Source organism: Scyliorhinus torazame, chromosome 13, assembly GCF_047496885.1.
Source record: "Scyliorhinus torazame isolate Kashiwa2021f chromosome 13, sScyTor2.1, whole genome shotgun sequence".
In the NCBI taxonomy this organism is placed as follows: Eukaryota; Metazoa; Chordata; class Chondrichthyes; order Carcharhiniformes; family Scyliorhinidae; genus Scyliorhinus; species Scyliorhinus torazame.
Genome location: NC_092719.1, coordinates 227,575,120 through 227,581,119, shown reverse-complemented (window position 1 = coordinate 227,581,119; position 6,000 = coordinate 227,575,120). Strand labels below are relative to the sequence as shown.

The 6,000-nt window shown below is 50.5% G+C and overlaps 1 protein-coding gene across 1 annotated transcript in view; it reads left to right on the top strand.

Annotated features, from left to right (window-relative positions):
- The first annotated feature begins 945 nt into the window (after positions 1 to 945).
- LOC140388656 (hyaluronidase-2-like) overlaps positions 946 to 6,000 on the top strand; it is a 78,488-nt gene continuing 73,433 nt past the window's right edge. The window contains exon 1 of the mRNA XM_072473134.1: positions 946 to 1,069. The gene's annotated coding sequence lies outside the window, so the exon portion shown is untranslated. The remainder of the gene's footprint in view (positions 1,070 to 6,000) is intronic.

The window sequence follows — 6,000 nt, the reverse complement described above, 5'->3', positions numbered from 1 at the left end:
CCAGCTTGGGTACATTACAGGGGAACAGGAGGCGATTGCTGCCACTCCTGCTTTGCAAAGGGGGACTTTGATATTTATTGGAGTCTGTGAGCTCAAATCCCACCAGTGCCAATCATCCCTGATCTAACGGAAGGATCAAGTTTGAGGAGTTAAACGGCTTCTTCCTGTTCCCATATTCCTATTTATGACTTGATCCTCAGAATGTACCACTGACTGGCAAGTCACACAGTTGGCAAACTCTGGCCTCAGGCAGAAGGTTCATTAATGCCTCTCTGATTCTCCAGCTCTGTACTCGCTGTGTCCATGTCAGTGTTGTCACCACTAACACAACCTGAAAGACCTCGGTTCAAGTAGTTGGTGTAGGAAGGGCAGAAAATGAGGGAGCCCTGCACAGGTCAGAAAAAGTGTCTACCCACCTGTTTAATGGAAGTTCATTGCCAAGTGACTCCCACCGAATCCAACTGCTCCCAAATCCTCACCCCAACTCCTAGTCACATGAGTGAAATGATTTTCTCATAATAGTTATCCTGTGAATGATGTTGGTGTCAGTCCAGTGGTTAATGCTATTGGATAAAGAAGGGGTGATGGCCAGCATGATGGTGATGAAGTGGAGAATGTGAGATGGGGTTTTCTGGGAGGTGTTTGGGGGCGGGAGGGGGGGCAGCCAGGGTAGTGTGAGGGAGATGGGGGTGAGCTGAAGTCTCTATTTCTCAGTATCTGGGTACATCAGAGTTTTCTTTCAGAATTTTGCTTCCATATCGGATCAACCCCTCCCACGGGAGCAGTGTGAACGAGGAGGGAGGGCATGGGTGTTACTGCTTGCTTTAGCAATACCTCCTGTTTAACTTCTCGATTATTCAAAACCTTTTTGCAATGCTACGGTTTTTGGGTGGGTTGATTGTAATCAGCAAGTCAAGAATAATCAGCAGTCCACCCATCCTCAGCAGGAAACTGAACTGACGCACAAGGAAATGGATTGACTTGGAGCTGAGACTGAATCTGAAGTGAAATTCAAAGTCCCAGTGGTGCTGACAGACTCTGCAAACTCTGGACTGAGGGCAGTTGTCAGGTAGGAATCCTCTCCACTCCATTCACCCACCCTCATAACCACTGCAGCTTTCTTTGTTGGCATTTTAGGATTTCACTAGATGAGCCAGTGCATCAGTAGTGAGTAGGATTTTTAAAGTGGATTGAGATTTGTGTGTATTCATGGCTGAGACGGCGAGATTAAAGGAAACAGGACATAGGGAATGGATGAGGATTTTTAAATGTTTTCATGGAATCTGGGCGTCGCTGGCTAGCCCAGCATTTATTGCCCATGCCCTTCAGAAGGTGGGGGTGAGCTGCCTTCTTGAACCGCTGCAGTCCGTGTGGTGTAGGTACATCCACTGTGCTGTTAGGGAGGGAGTTATAGGATGTTGTCCCAGTGACAGTGAAGCAACGACGATATATTTCCAAGTCAGGGAGGTGAGTGATTTGGAGGGGAACCTCCAGGTGGTGGGGTTCCCAGGTATCTGCTGCTCTTGTCCTTCTAGATGGTAGTGGTCATGGGTTTGGAAGGTGCTGTCTAAGGAATCTTGGTGAGTTACTGCAGTGCATCTTGTAGATGGTACACACGGCTGCCACTGTTCGTCGGTGGTGGAGGGATTGACTGTTTGTGGAAGGGGGAGCAATCAAGCGGGGCTGCTTTGTCCTGGGTGGTGTTGAGCTTCTTGAGTGTTGTTGGAGCTGCGCTCACCCAGGCAAGTGGAGAGTATTCCATCACACTCCTGACTTGTGCCTTGTAGATGGTGGACAGGCTTTGGGGGGGTCAGGGGGTGCGTTGCTCGCTGTAGGAATCCTAGCCTTTGACCTGCCCTGGTGGCCACAGTATTAATGTGGCTGGGTCCAGTCCAGTTTCTGATCTATGGTAACCCCCAGGATGTTGATTGTGGGGGATTCAGCGATGGTAATGCCGTTGAGTGTCAGGGGTCAGTGGTTAGATTCTCTCTTGTCGGAGATGGTCATTGCCTGGCACTTGTGTGGTGTGAATGCAACTTGCCACTTGTCAGCCCCGAGCCTGGATATTGTCCGGGTCTTGCTGCATTTAGACAGGGACTGCTTCAGTATCTGAGGAGTCATCAGCAAAACTCCTCACTTCTGATAAAAGTTAAATACTGTGGACGAAGGAAATATAAAATAGAAACAGAATATGCTGGATAAACTCAACTGATCTGGCAGCATCTGTGGAGAGGGAAACTTTGAGTCCATTGACTTATCTTCAAAGCTAAAGAGAGGGTGAAATGTGATGGATTGTTACTGTTGAAAGAGGGGGAAGGGCATCTGGAGCAGAAGAGAGTGTCAGGGATAGATTAGAGGATGCAAAGACACAATGGCAAAGATATCATGGAACAGAAGGCAAAGAGAGTGGAAATGATATAGCAGAACATGGGAAGGGATACATCGTATCCTTCACCCTGTGAACAAGGAGCAGGAGGAGACAATTCTGCCCCTCAAACCCTGTCCACCATTTAGTAAAATCATGGCTCATCTCATCTCTACCTTCCAGCCCGCTCCCCATCCTTCATCCCGCTAATTAAAAAACAATCTGTCTCCTCCTTAAATGTGTTTAGTGTTCTGCCGTCCAATGCACTCTGGGATACAGAATTTCACAGATTCACCACCCTTTAGATGATGTAATTCCTCCTCATTTCTGTTTTAAATCTGCAACTCTTTAGACTAAAACTATGGCCTCTTGTCCACCAAGGGGAAACATCCACTCTACGTCTGCCCTGTCAATTCCCTTTAGCACCTTGTATCCCTCAATTAGATCTACTCTCATTCTTCTAAACTCCAACGAGTATAGACCTAAGCTACACAATCTCTCATCATAAGACAAGTCCTTCATCCGTGGAATCAATCTAGTGAACCTTCTCTGAACCACCTCCAATGCATTTGCATCTTTCCTCAATCAAGGGGACCAAAACTGTGCTCCGTGCTCCAGATGTTGGTCTCACCAATGCCCCATACAGCTGCAACACCTCTTCCCTACTTTATACTCTATTCCATTAGCAATGGATATCAAAATTCCATTTGCCTTCCTTATTTCCTGCTACAACTGCAAACTAACTTTCTGCGATTCATGCACAAGGACGCCCAGGTCCCTCTGCACTGAAGCACTCTGAAGTTTCTCTCCATTGAGATAATAAGTTGCCTTTTTATTCCTCAGACCAAAATGCATGACCTCACACTTACCCACGTTAAACTCTACCTGCCAAATGTCAGCACAGTCACCTAACCTATCTGTATCCATTTCTTAAATTTCTTATTTCCTCATTGCAACTTACTGTCCCACCAATTTTAGTGTCATCTGCAAATTTGGCTGTAGTTTCTATAGGGGCTGGCTTAGCACACTGGGCTAAACAGCTGGCTTGTAATGCAGAACAAGCCCAGCACGCAGGTTCAATTTCCGTACCAGCCTCCCCGAACAGGCGCCGGAATGCAGCGACTAGGGGCTTTTCACAGTAACTTCATTGAAGCCGACTTGTGACAATAAGCGATTATTATATTATCCAAGTCATTAATACAGATTGTAAATAATATAGATTGTATATAATATAGATTGTAAGTAGCTGGGACCCGAGGACCGAACCATAGATTCCCTACAATGCGGGGGCTATTCGGCCCATCGAGACAGCACCGACCCTCCAAAAGAGCACCCCACCCCCCACCCAAATCACTATAACCTCACGGGTTGGTCACGGCCAATCCACCTAACCTGCAATTCTTTGGACCGTGGGAGGAAACCGGAGCACCCGAAGGAAACCCACGCACACACGGGGGGAACGTGCAGACTCCGCACAGACAGTTACCCGAGGTCACCGTATAGGTGGAGGTCACAGATTGGTGGCCAGAGTTGATTTTCTAGGCTCTCCACACCCAGTTTTGGGGGAAATTCTTTTGTGAGAAGTTGTGGGAGGTCTGAGGCATTTCAAGAATGTCAAAAACCGGGAACAGGAACCTAGAGAGACAGGGAGTAAGTGAAAGTCCGCTGCCGAGCATGGTGAGGAATTCAGTGGGAGGAAAGGAGCAGGGGAGAGCTCGTCGGGTGGGGCTGCACTCATCACGATGGAAAGGATGGCTGAAGTGATGGCCGGGGAGTTTGAGCGGCTGTTCTCAAACATTTTGAAAGGCAGCAGGCAGAGATGATGACCTTGCTTAAGAGGTCGGTGGGTGAGACTCTTGCCCGATGAGAGAGGAGTTGTGAAGACTTTGACGGTGCGGGAACAAGGAGAGAATGAAGAGGCATTGTCGCGGCAAAGCAACCAGTTCATCCCGATGGGTGAGGAGTTGCGGAAGGTGGCGGAGATCAACAGAGGGCTGACAGCAAAAGTAGAGAACCTGGAGAACAGGTCACAAAGGCAGAATTTGAGGGTAGTGGGTTTGCCTGAGGGGGTGGAGGGCCGGTGGCCTACAGTGTACTTCACCAAGATGCTGGCGAAGTTGATGGAGGAGTGGGAGGACCCCACCCAATACGAATTGGACAGCGTCCACTGGTCACTCCGGCCGAAACCAAGAACGAATGAACTGCCGAGAGCTTTGGTCGTCTGTTTTCACAGTTTTCAGGTGAAGGAGAGGGTGCTGAGGTGGGTGAAGCAGAAGCGGGACGTGGAGTGGGACGGTAAGGGTGTACGTACACACCAGGACAATGGAGCTGGCAAGGACGGGCGGCCTTCGGTCAGGCCAAGGTGGCGTTGTGTTAATGCAACGCGTAGTCAACCTGGGGAAGCTAAAGGTCACTCATAATGGCAGGAACTACTACTTTGAGGCGTTTGTGAAGGCAGAAGGCCTGGGACTGGACTGAGGTCGGACTTTGACAGTTTTTGACCGGGTTTTTTTTTTTGACGTTGTTCTTTCCCTTTATAGATGTTATGGTAACTGTTTTGCGTACGAGGTGTTCGGGTTGGAGTGGTTTGAGGAGGACGGTTGGGATTTGTGGTTGTTGAGTTTTGGGGTTTGTTTGGACGCAGGGTGTTGGGAGTTTGGGGGGAGGGTGGGAACTTTGGGGTAGGTTTATTTTCTTGATGTGGGGGAGGGGCTCTGGCAGAGGCCATTGCGCTAACAAACGCAATGTTGGCTGGTGAACGGGGGTGAGGTGGGGGGAGGGGCCATGGTCGTTGGAACCTGTACAGACAGGTCTTGATGGGCACGGGAGGTGGGGGGATGGGGACGATATTGGGAGAGGGGTTTTCAAGAGGAAGTGGTTGGGGGGGGTTTCTGGGAAGGCGGGGATGGGGGGGGCGATGGCGACCATGGCCGGGGCTGGGTCATGCTTGCCTGCCAGGACTTTTGGGCATGGTCATGGTGGGTAGGGAGGGTGAGGGGGGGTGAGAAAAATCCAGTCAGAATGGTGTTGTGGAATGTGGGAGGGTTGGGGGGACCGGTGAAGCGAGCGCGGGGTGTCTCGCACTTGAAGGGTCTGGAGGCGGCCCCAAACAGCGATGACACTGGGTTTGTGAGGAAAATGCTGGCGGCCATTCTGGACTTGGGGGGGGGGGGGGGGCGGGGGGGGGGGGGGGGCTGGAGTACAGTGTTGGACCCGAAGATGGACAGGTCCTGGCCACGATCGCTGGCCCCTTCGAGGGGAGGGGGCAAGGGGGGGTGAAAATGTGTTGGCGTGAAGGAGATGGGAGGGGTGGACCGTGGAGGTTTTTCAGCCCCCCCACCTCCACCTCATTGATCAGAATAAAGAGTATGTGTTTTTTTCAACGATGCATAAGGTGCGCTCGAAGATTGACTTTATCGTGGTGGGGAAGACGCTGCTAGCTGGAAAAGAAGGCTGAGTATTCGGTGATCGTGATATCGGACCACGCTCCGCACTGGGAGCATGTGGTCTTGGAGAAGAGTCCGGCCAAGAGTCCAGCGTGGAGGCTGGGTGTGGGGTTGTTGACAGACCCGGATTAAGGCCAAGTGGGAGGAGGAGTTGGGGATGGTTTTGGAGGAGGGATTATGGTGCGAGGT